This window comes from Nicotiana tabacum, chromosome 17 (assembly GCF_000715075.1).
Source record: "Nicotiana tabacum cultivar K326 chromosome 17, ASM71507v2, whole genome shotgun sequence".
Lineage (NCBI taxonomy): Eukaryota > Viridiplantae > Streptophyta > Magnoliopsida > Solanales > Solanaceae > Nicotiana > Nicotiana tabacum.
In genome coordinates this window covers 126071290-126084139 of record NC_134096.1, presented here as the reverse complement: position 1 = coordinate 126084139, position 12850 = coordinate 126071290, and positions in this window count along the sequence as shown.

Sequence of the window (12850 nt, the reverse complement as noted above, 5' to 3'; positions counted from 1 at the left end):
GTATTTTCATAAAAATAAAAAATAAAATTGAAAAAGAAATACAAAAAAATTTAAAAGGTATCTCTCGAATGTAATTACAATAATTTCCAGCCACCCCTACGAATTTTGATACCAAATACATACAATACCCATACTCTATTACTGCCATAATCCCGCACCGAAATTTAATTAAATCCTTCATAAGCTTATGTGGCACACGCCATAGAATACCCAAATTATTTGCTAAGCACGCATTCATTCATTCTCGTGACGGTCAGGTCGACTTCCTTGACCAGTTCAAATTCAAATCTCAACACATACACCCCGCTGGTAGAAAAGAAAGCATTCACACAACATCATAATGATCGTACATCCGTAGTTTACCCTGCAGGTGATAACCCACCTGCTTAGCTTCAAACTGACGTCTCTCCAAAACCTTTCACAACCAATTAAACAACATAAAAAATCTTCCAACGCATTCATACTCGAGACTATACGTCAAATCAAGACAAACACAGATACCCAATAGCCTAATTTTCATCACAAGGAAACACTTCTCGTCACATTCAAATCATCTTAACACATCCCGCAGTCATATCATACTTATCATATAACCATTCAACCGCTCATCGAGCGAAAATTTTTACTCATAAGGACACTACCGGATATATGAGTCCAAATGTACAAGCTACAACTGAATCTACCGAGCTTAAGTTGCGGTTTAACCCTGGGCTCAAGTCCTCCAGACTGTCCCACCTCCAAAATAAAGAATACTCATCTCGAACCTCGTTCATGGAATCACGAGTCGGCGATACACAACTGATATCGAGCGCTCACATGCGCGCACAAATGCGTGAAAGGAATTCAAAGAGTTATGTTTCAAACTGAATCAATTCCGTACGATAAGTCAAGAAAAATGAGGAATTATCCTAAATGTCATGTAGTCTCTCGAAGATAAGTATGGACATTATCATACCGATCCCGCAAGACTCTACTAGTCACTTGCTCATGACTTGTAGAAACTATGAACCTAGAGCTCTGATACCAACCTGTCAAGATCCTAAATCTAACTAGCCATGATGGCACCTAACATCACCCGCTAGGTAAGTCAAATAACAACAATCTGATTTAATTAATTTAACTGACTCTAATACACTCCCCAAGGACTGGTAGTACAAAATATGAGCTTCTAAGATTTAGAATTTGCAAAGCTGATATGAAATAAAATACTTCAGCTGTTTGAAATATACATGAACAGATTAATAATTCTAAAGGTACCAAGAACAAAAAGCAGCTATGACCGGATTGCGAAAACATCTTCAATGCTAGCTCCATCCATACACGGCAACATCAGCATCCAAAATTTGCACACAAGGTGCAGAAGTGTAGTATGAGTACAGCCGACCACATGTACTCAATAAGTATTTTGTCTAACCTCGTGTAAGTAGTGATGGGAATTTTTAGTAAAAAGATATTCATTGTTATAACATGTGCAGTATACTAACAATAGAAACAGTTATAGAACATAACATATAAGGGTACAATGAAACAACTATGTGAGGTATAAAAAGATTACTAGGAGAAATCACAATAGCAAATTCATAACTTTCTTGGTGTGAGAAATATATTCAATATATCACATCAAATGGCATAATAACACATTCGTGCATTTACCCCATTCTTACACTATATATATATATATACACACATACATACATACATATGTACAGATTGTGAGTTCGAGTCACCTCAAGAGTAAGGTGGGGAGTTCTTGAAGGAAAGGATACCGAGGATCTATTGGAGACAGCCTCTCTACCCCATGGTAGGGGTAAGGTCTACGTACACACTACCCTCCCCAGACCCCACTAGTGGGATTATACTGGGTTGTTGTTGTTGTTGTTGTTGTTATTGTTGTTTTATATATACATTTAATATATATATATATATATATATATATATAGCATGTGCGTCCCAAAGTGATGTAATGAATATGAGACTTGTTAATCAGAATTTAAATGAGTTTAAAGTCATAATATGGCTATATATGATGTTTGTATAGAAAATATAAAGTTTTGGGAAAATCGGATTAAAGTTGTGGAAAAGCCGACTAAGGATTTGCCTTGTAACAGAGCGTTTTGAGCAATAAATTTCATATGCTATATGGGGTCTTTTGGGGACATATTATATACCAAATTGACAATCTACGAGTCTAGTTTTCAACGCATTAAACCGTTTGTCGATACGACATCGGAGTAAAGAGATATCCGTATTTTTGAGAGACTGCACAAACAGCTTAGTTGGGACCCACTTGAGATGGCCACCGACCTTACGTCTTTTAAAAGATGTTTCAGCCTCATTTCCGGTTATTTCTCACCCAAATTTCATCCAAAAGCTATCCAAACCCCTCCCTAACATATCCCAAGATCCCAAGAACCAAACTCAAGGGAAATCAACTCAAATCAATATCAAAGGTGTTAAAGACTACAAAATAATGTTTCTATGATGTTGTGGTGTGATTGAGGGCTATTGTGAGCTAAGTTGAGATAAGGTTTCGAGTTGTAGCTACTGTTGTAGGTGTGTATAACATCTTCTTGATTGTGCCTAAGGTTAATCTTGTGTTGGTTGTGTTGTTTGAGTGAAAAAATATAAGATAGCACTTGAAAGAACATGTGATATGGTTGTCTTTTTGGTTGGACTGTTTTGTGGCTAAATATATGGTTTTTTTGTAGCTGAAAATTATGAAAAATAATTTGATAATGTTGTGGTTGCTGTTGTTAAGTGTTTCTAGGTGTTAATTAAGTTGATTGAAGGAGAAAAGATGAAAAACAAGTGATTGACGATAAAAATTAAGGTGTTAGACGTATGTGGCTGTTTTGGAAGGCATTTTGTGGGTGTTTTGAACTAGATTAATATAGTACATATAAATATGATGTTCCGAAGGTTGTAAACTAATTTATGGAATAAGATTTGGATTCAATTTATATCTTGTTATGAGTAAAAACGAGCTTACCGCTCAATATGATTATTAAGATAATCGGAAAAACTCATATTGGATTATATTCTTGTTGTTGCTATTGTTGGTCATAGTTGTTGTTATTGGACCGTTGATGCCCTTAGTGGTCTTTGGGATGTATTAAAAATAGGGGAGTTGCTACCCAATTTTCCTTAAGCCATACGACTAGCCAAATACGATGGTACAATATTATATGTTAACGGCAATATCATTTCACTTGTTGTAGATGCAAGAAGTTGTGTTGAGCGTGGTTGAGTAATAAGAAAGAGATCATATATGTATGTTAAGACTATCACGTATTTCCTTTTGGTATGATCTATATGATACAATGAAACGAGCAAGCACGCTACTTTTACGAATGATTATATTCCTAGAAGTACTAGGGTTACCTATGTTCTTGATTCCCCATATGTCCTACTATCATATCGTCTGTTCATGGGTCTTGACATTCCAAGAGATCTTATTGACTTATTTCATTATCCACTGCATTCATTTATACATTTATATTGACCCATGGCCAGATGGTGTTATATACGCGTATAGTATATATATATGGGGTATGGAGGAAAGGTTATGGCGTTATATACGCACCACCACCTAATCAGCTGGTATACATTTATGATTTCACCCACAGAGGCTGAGATGATATGATGGGATGCCCTTAGGGGATTGATGATATTATGTACGCATATACCTATGCATGATATGATATTTATACGCATACGCATGACATTATAAATATTTTCATGATTCACAGAGCTATTCAAACTTGCAGGTTGAGTTCTTTACTCCATGTTTCTTTCATGCCTTTTATATATAGATTTTTATGCCTTACATACTCGGTACATTATTCGTACTAACGCCCCTATTGCCTGGGGGCCTGCTTTTCATGCCCGCAGGTGTAGGTAGACAGACTGACGGCCCCCCTTCTTAGGATCCTAGCTTAGCGAGAGTTGGTGTGCTCCATTTGATCCGGAGCTATTATTGGGTTTAGGTACGATACTTTTGTATACATATAAGGGTATGACGGGGCCTAGTACCATCCTGTATACAATTTACACTCTATTAGAGGTCTGTAAACAATTATCTATAGTTGGATAGTATGTGGCCTTGTCGGCTCGCCTTACTGTATTCCGCATGTATATGTATATATGTCTTTTGAGTATGTCTTCTCACGTATGTTATTCACATGATTCAGCAGTTTAGGAGAAGATGTTATGCATGACCTATACTTATTTCATGTTTATATCTTAGACGTATGCTTAGGGTGTTCGGTAGGTAGAACTCGGGCAATCGTCAAAGTCCATCGGTTTGAGTCATGACAAAAGTGGTATCAGAGCAGTTCCATCCTAGGGTTGTCTATAGATCGTGTCTAGTAGAGTCTTGTTTATGAGTGTGTTGTGCATCACACATATAAACAAGAGGCTACAAGACATATAGTATGTTACCCTCCCTTCTTATCATAGATCGTGCGATATAAGAATTCATTTTCCTAACGTTATGTTATATTTTCAGCGATGCCCAAGAAGGCTACAGTCGCCCTAGGGGTATCAATGGATATTCTAAAAATGATTAAACCGTCCGAACCGTACTGTACCGCACCGAACCGATTTTTAGTTTTTTTTTTTTTAAGAAACCGTAGGTTTTTATATAAATCTATAACCGCACAGATAATTAGGGTAGATTTTTTATTTTATAAAAATAAATCAAAAAAATACCGAACTGTACCGAATCAATTTTAATGTGAAAAATATATTTATCTAGTAAGTTTAAAAATAATAATGCATTAAATTTTTTCATGGGCCTTGGAATTATGAAAACTATTACAAGCTAACAAGTAATTAAACTCAAAATACTAATTTCTAAAACTTATAATGTTACATCTACTTAAACTAAGTTATTTCAAGTATCTTTATTAGCAAGACATAAAGTATTCTAGCGATAATGAGTAGCAAATTACAATGTATTGAATATATTTCCTTTCATATAATTTAGATTTATCTTTTTGAATATTTAATCTTCTAAAGACTTTATTATTGAGTCTGAACTTGGTTAATATCTTTTCACCCGTGTGATTTATATTTTCTTCACCTTTGCTTGGTTTCTTTTACGTTGTTGTAGAATAGTTGATTGATCTATACTCTAGCCATCTTTTATTTTTTTTAATTCATCAATTTTTAAATAGTAAAAATGTCTAGAGACTTTAGCTAAGTCCTATAAAAGAACGTATGTTATTTCATTCTACTTCTACTGGTGAATTTTACATGATATTTAAAATAAATACCGAAAATTAACCGAACCGTATCGATACCGAAGAGAAACCGACATGATTGAGACGGTTTCAAAAAGTCTAATTTTAGTTATACTTAATAGAATAACCGAAAATTTGGTATGGTACAAATTTTATAAAATAAGCGGCCGAACCGAACCATTGACACCCCTAAGGGCAAGTCTATGGATGATGAGACTACAAGTCGAGCGCCACGAGTTACCAGGGATCGGGGAGAGTCGCATAGTGAGACTTCATCTCAGACTTCACATACCCTACCCTCTCCGGAGGAGATCCGAGGGGCACCAGCTCCAACGTCATCCCCAGTACCCCCAGTTCCTCAGCCATATGCAGATGGTATGGAGATGAGAGATGTTATTCAGCTATTGACTCGCTTAGTGGCCTCACATACTCGACGCCAATAGGTAGGTATCGGTCATGCAGATACGGCCATCAGTGCGAGGGTTCGCGATTTCATTAATTTGGACCCTCCCGTATTCATAGGAGCAGATCCAAATGAGGACCCTCAGGTATTTATTGATAGGATGCAGATGACTTTGAGGGTAATGAAGGCTACTACGACTGAGTCAGTTGAGCTAGCTTCCTATAGACTTCGAGATATTGCAGTTAATTGGTACGAGTCTTGGGAGTTGTCCAGAGGTGAGGATGCCCCTCCAGTAGTATGGCAAGAGTTTACAGAGGCTTTTCTTGGTCATTATTTGCCACCAGAGCTTAGACGGGCCAGAGTTGATAGGCTTTTGACCCTTTGGCAGGGTAATATGAGTGTTCGGGAGTACAACCATCAGTTTGATTCTTTTGGGTAGGTATGCTCCCACTATTGTAGCTAAGTTGGAGGATCGAGTTCACCGGTTCGTGATGGGGTTGGAGCCGCACCTGCTTAATGACTGTATGTCGGTCTCACTTCAGCCAAGCATAGATATTTCTCGTATTCAGGCATACACTTAGGGTGTAGAAGAGCGTAAGTAGAAGCAGAGGGCTGATTGTGAGCATGATAAGGGCCGGAGTAAGAGAGCGAGATCTTCAGGTTCTTCTAATGAGCTTCGAGGTGGTCAGCGACAACAGTATCCGAGGTATTCAGCCCAGCCATCGGCTAGTGTACCCCCTTAGTTTGTCGGTAGGAGATTTGATCGTTCCACATATTTAGGGCCCAGTCAGAGTTCTAGGGCCTTTAGTTCTCAGTATAGGGGTGAGTCAAGTCAGATAAGGCCACCCTTGCCACGATGTGCTCAGCGTGGTAAGCAGCATGCCGGGCAGTGCCTTGTAGGGTTCACTGTTTATTATACTTGTGGTTATCCAGTCCACGTTATGAGAGATTATCCGATGAGAGGTGGTGCAGGTATAGTTCAGTCAGCGAGATCTGTAGCCAGTTCGTCATCATCAGTACGCCCCTTGGGCAAGGTTCACGGGCACCAGCTGGTCGTGGTAGATGCAGAAGTGGAGCATCTAGCTCGAGCGATCCTCGGAATCGTATTTATGCATTAGCGGGTCGATAGGATCAGGAGGCATCACTTGATGTTGTTACAAGTATATTATCAGTCTCCTCATATGATGTATATGCATTGATTGATCCAGGTTCCACCTTATTGTACGTCACTCTGTTAGTTTCTAGTAAGCTTGGGATAGAACCTGAGTTAATTGAACCTTTTCAGGTGTCTACACATGTTGGGGATCCAATGATAGCTAGACAGGTATATAAAGACTGTTTAGTAGTAGTTCATAGTTGTTCTACAGTAGCAAGCCCGATTGAGTTAGATATGGTAGAATTTGATGTTATAATGGGTATGGATTGGTTGGCTTCTTTTTATGCTAACGTTGATTGTAGATCAAAGATGGTTCAGTTCCAGTTTCCAGGGGAGCCAAGTCTGGAGTGGAAAGGTAATACTGCATCGCCAAGAGGTAGGTTCATTTCCTATCTCAAGGCAAGGAAGATGATCAGAATGGGCTATATTTATCACTTAGTTCGGGTACAGGATATGAAAGTAGAGTCACCGACCCTTCAGTCTATCCCGATGGTTAATGAGTTTCACGATATTTTTCCCGATGAGCTTCCAGGCCTTCCGCCAAAGTGGGAGATTGAGTTTGCTATTGACACATTACCAGATACCAGCCGATATTTATTCCTTCTTATAGAATGGTAACTGCAGAGCTGAGAGAGTTGAAACAACAACTGCGGGGTTTGCTTGAAAAAGGCTTTATCAGACCCAGTACATCACCGTGGGGAGCACATGTGTTATTTGTAAGAAAGAAAGATGGTTCCTTGTGGATGTGTATTGATTACAGGCTATTGAATAAGGCGACGATCAAGATTAAGTACCCGCTCCCGAGAATTGATGATTTATTTGATCAGTTGCAGGGTGTCAGGTGTTTCTCGAAGATAGACTTGAGGTCTGGGTACCATCAGGTAAAGGTTAAAGAGAAAGATATTCCGAAGACAGCATTCAGGACCAGATACGGGCACTTTGAGTTTTGAGTTATGTCGTTCGGGTTGACGAATGCCCCAACAATATTCATGGACTTGATGAACCGTGTATTCAGACACTTTCTAGATCAGTTCGTGATTGTACTTATAGATGATATTTTGGTTTACTCCCATTTAGAGGCTAATCATGCAGATTATTTACGTATTGTTCTCATAGTTCTATAAGAAAGGAAGTTGTATCCAAAGTTTTCTAAATGTGAATTCTGGTTGAATTCTGTAGCCTTCCTTGGTCATATTATTTCAGGTAAGGGTATCCGAGTTGATACACAGAATATTAAGGCAGTGAAGACTTGGCCTTAGACCCACGACAACGACGGAGATTCGTAACTTCCTGGGTTTGGCAGGTTATTACAGGAGATTTGTAGAGGGTTTTTCTTCTCTTTCAGCACCATTGACAAAGTTGACTCGGAAGGCAACTAAGTTTCAATGGACTAATACTTGTTAGCGGAGTTTCCAGCATTGAAGGACAGATTGACTTCAACACCGGTTCTGACATTTCCAGAAGGATCGATGATTATGCTATCTATTGTGACGCTTCGGGCGTTGGATTGGGTTGTGTATTGATGAAGCATGGTAATGTTGTCGCTTACACTTATAGACAACTAAGAAACCACGAGAAGAATTACCCGACCCACGATTTAGAGTTAGCCGCGATGATTCATGCACTAAAGATGTGGATGCACTATTTGTATGGCATTCGCGTTGATATCTATACGGACCATAAGAGGCTTCAGTATATATTCAAGCAAAAGGAATTGAATTTACATCAGAGGCGATGGTTGGAGCTACTGAAAGACTATGATATTGATATTTTATACCATCCAGGGAAGGCGAATGTAGTAGCCGACGCCCTCATCCGTATATCTATGGGCAGCCTATCATATCTACAGCCAGAGAAGAGTGAGATAGCTTGTGAGATTCATCAGCTAGCTAATCTTCGAGTTCGATTACTAGATTCAGGTGGTACCAGAGTTGCTATTTAGGACACGACAACATCCTCTCTAGTAACTGAAGTGAATGAACGCCAGTATGAAGATCTCGTGCTAGCTCACTATAGATATACAACCCCTCAAAAAGAGAAGACACCATTTGAGATTACAAGAGATGGAGTCCTCAGATATCGAGGTCGATTATGTGTTCCAAATGTGGCAGGGTTGCGCCAGCAGGTTATGGGAGAAGCTCACTATTCTCGTTATTTTATTCATCCAGGAGCGACGAAGGTGTATCATGATATCAGGGGAATATACCGATGGGACAGAATGAAGAAGGATATAGCAGAGTTTGTTGCTCAAAGCCCTAATTGTCAGCATGTTATGATTGAGCATCAGAAACTCGATGGATTATTGTTGGCTATAGAGATTCTGACTTGAACACGGGAAGTGATTAATATGGATTTCATCATAGGCTTACCTCGTACCTAGCGTAAGTTCGATTCTATATAAGTTATCTTATAGACTTACAAAATCAGCCCATTTTCTGCCTATCAGGACTACGTATTCAACAGAGGATTATGCAAGGCTTTACATTAAGGAGATAGTACGACTTCATGGTATCCCCATATCTATTATCTCATATAGAGGTGCTCAGTTTACAGCTAATTTCTGGAGGTCCTTCCAAAAAGGATTGGGGACTCAGGTAAGTCTTAGTCCATCATTTCATCCCCAGACAGATGGTCAGGATGATCGTACTATTCAGACACTGGAGGATATGCTACGGGCTTGTGTGCTGGGATGATAATCTTCCACTTATTGAGTTCACATATAATAATAGTTATCATTCCAACATTCAGATGGCTCTATACGAAGCTCTTTACAGACAGAAGTGCTTATCGGATGGTTCGAGATTGGGGAAACTAAGTTAGTAGGACCAAAGTTAGTACAACATGCAGTTGAGAAGATTAAGCTTATAAGGGAAAGGCTATTAGCAACTTAGAGTCGTCAGAAGTCCTATGTGCAGATAATCGACAACGAGATTTGTAGTTTCAGGTAGACGATTGGGTATTCTTAAAGGTATCACCGATGAAAGGCATTATGAGATTCGGTAAGAAAGGAAAGCTTAGACCTCGGTACATTGAACCTTATAAGATTATACGCAGAGTAGGCCAAGTAGCACATGAGTTAGACTTGCCTTCCAACTTGGAGTCTGTACATCCAGTCTTTCATGTGTTTAAGCTCCGTAAGTGTATTGGAGATCCCTCTAAAGTCATTCCAGTTGATGATGTTCAGGTTATAGAGTAGCTATCATACGAGGAAGCTCTTATTGTTGTACTAGATAGACAAGTTCGGAGATTGAGAACTAAGGATGTAGCTTCAGTTAAAGTACTTTGGAGAAACAATAATATGGAGAAGATTACTTGGGAAGCTAAAGAAGGAACGAAGGCTAGGTATATTCACTTGTTTCCACTTCCGGAGGAGGATCGGACTGAGACATCACAACCTTTAGGTACGCATATGATAATTGACGCTTATGTTAGTTATTGTTATTGATCATGTGAGGCCATTGATGTTATTGATAATTATGACCATGTGTGACTTTTGTATTGTTGGGTTTTCTATGTGACAGGTTGGTAGTAGTACCGTTACAGAGGAGACTCTGCCAAAATTTCTATAGATTTCCGGTAGTTTAACATTTGAGGACGAATGTTTCTAAGAGGGGAAGATTGTTACACCGTGTGCGTCCCAAGGTGACGTAATGAATATGGTACATGTTAATCATGATTTAAATGAGTTTAAAGTCATAATATATCTATATATGATGTTTGGATAGAAAATATAAAGTTTGGAAAAAATCGGACTAAAGTTGCGAAAAAAACGACTAAGGATTTGCCTTGTAACTGAGTTTTTTGAGCAATACATTTATGTGCTATATGGGATCTTTTTAGGACATATTATATACAAAATTGAAGATCTACGAGTCCAGTGTCCAACGCATTAAACTGTTCATCGATACGATATTGGAGTAGAGAGATCCGTATTTTTGTGAGACTGCACAAGCAGCTCGGTTGGGACCCACTTTAGATGGCCACCGACCTTACATCTTTTAAAAGATGTTTCAGCCTCATTTAGGGTCATTTCTAACCCAATTTTCATCCAAAAGCTCTCCAAAACCCTCCCTAACATATCCCAAGATCCCAAGAACCAAACTCAAGGGAAACTAACTCAAATCATCATCAAAGGTGTTAAAGACTACAAGAGAATGCTTCTATGATGTTGTGGTGTGATTGAGGGCTATTGTGAGCTATGTTGAGATAGGTATTTCGAGTTGTAGCTGCTGTCCAAGGTATGTATAACATCTTCTTGATTGTGCCTAAGGTTAATCTTGTGTTGGTTGTGTTGTTTGAGTGAAAAAAATATAAGATAGCACTTGAAAGAACATGGGATATGGTTGTCTTTTTGGTTGGACTGTTTTGTGGCTAAATATATGGTTTGTGGTGGCTGGAAATTGTGAGAAATAATTTGATAATGTTGTGGATGCCGCTGTTAAATTTTTCTAGGTGTTAATTAAGTTGATTGAAGGAGAAAGTATGAAAAACAAGTGATTGACGTAAAAATTAAGGTACTAGACGTATGGGGTTGTTTTGGAAGGCCTTTTGTGGATGTTTTGAACTAGAAATAATACAGTACACAAAAGTATGATGTTTTGAAGGTTGTAAACTAATTTATAGAATAAGAGTTGGATTCAATTTATATCTTGTTATGAGTAAAAACAAGATTGCCGCTCAATATGATTGTTAAGATAATCGGAGAAACTCATATTGGATTATATTGTTGTTGTTGCTATTATTGGTTATAGTTGTTGTTGTTGGGCTGTTGATGACCCTTAGTGGTCTTTGGGATGTATTAAAAATAGGGGAGTTTGTGCCCGATTTTTCTTAAGCCATACGACTAGCCAAATACGATGGTACAACATTATATGTTAACGACAATATCATTTCACTTGTTGTAGATGCAAGAAGTTATGTTGAGCTTGGTTGAGTAATAAGGAAGAGATCATACATGTATGTTAAGACTGCCCCTTCTTTTCTTTTGGCATGATCTATATGATACAACGAAACGAGCAAACACGCCACTTTTATGAATGATTCTATTCTTAAAAGTACTAGGGTTACCTATGTTCTTGATTCCCCATATGTCCTACTATCATATCGTATGTTCATGGGTCTCATGACTTTCCGAGAGATCTTATTGACTTATTTTGTTATGCACTGCATTCATTTATACATGTATATTGACTAATGACCATACGGCATTATATACGCGTATAGTATATGTATATGGGGTATGTGGGAAATATTATGGCGTTATATACGCACCACCACCTGATCAACTGGTATACGTTTATGATTTCGCTCACAAAGGCTGAGATGATATGATGGGATGCACTCAGGGGATTGATGATGTAATGTACGCATATACACTACTAGAAATTCGCTAAAAACCGACCAAAAATACCGACCAACGTTGGTCGGTTATGGCAAATTACCGACCAAAACGCGACCATTACGGTGTGGACGGTGTTTTGATGGTCGGAATGGCTTACCGACCAAAGTTGGTCGGAAATTACCAACCAACTTTGGTCGGTATATTAAAACGATCATCTGACAAGTTTAATTACTTACCGACCAACTTTGGTCGGAAACATATTTTATTAATTTAATTTTACCGACCAAAGTTGGTCGGTTTAACTAAATTATATTTTTTTTATTAATTATTAAAATTAAAAAAAACCGACCAACTTTGGTCGGTAATTGAATATATATATTTTTTAAAACTAATTAAAATTAAACATTACCGACCAACTATGGTCGGTAATCTCAACAATGCAAGCAAAATACCGACCAAAGTTGGACGGTAGTGTTGAATTCTGGGAATTCAATGTTCATTAACCGACCAACTTTGGTCGGTATTTTGGAATAATTTTTATTTATTTATTAAAAACCGACCAACGTTAGTCGGTTTTTCTGGGATTAATTTTGGCATAAAATACCTGTTTTGGCAGCTAAACCACCTATAAGCATACCAATACAATAACACAACAACAACAACAACACAACAACAACAATAACAACAACAACAAAAAAAACACAACA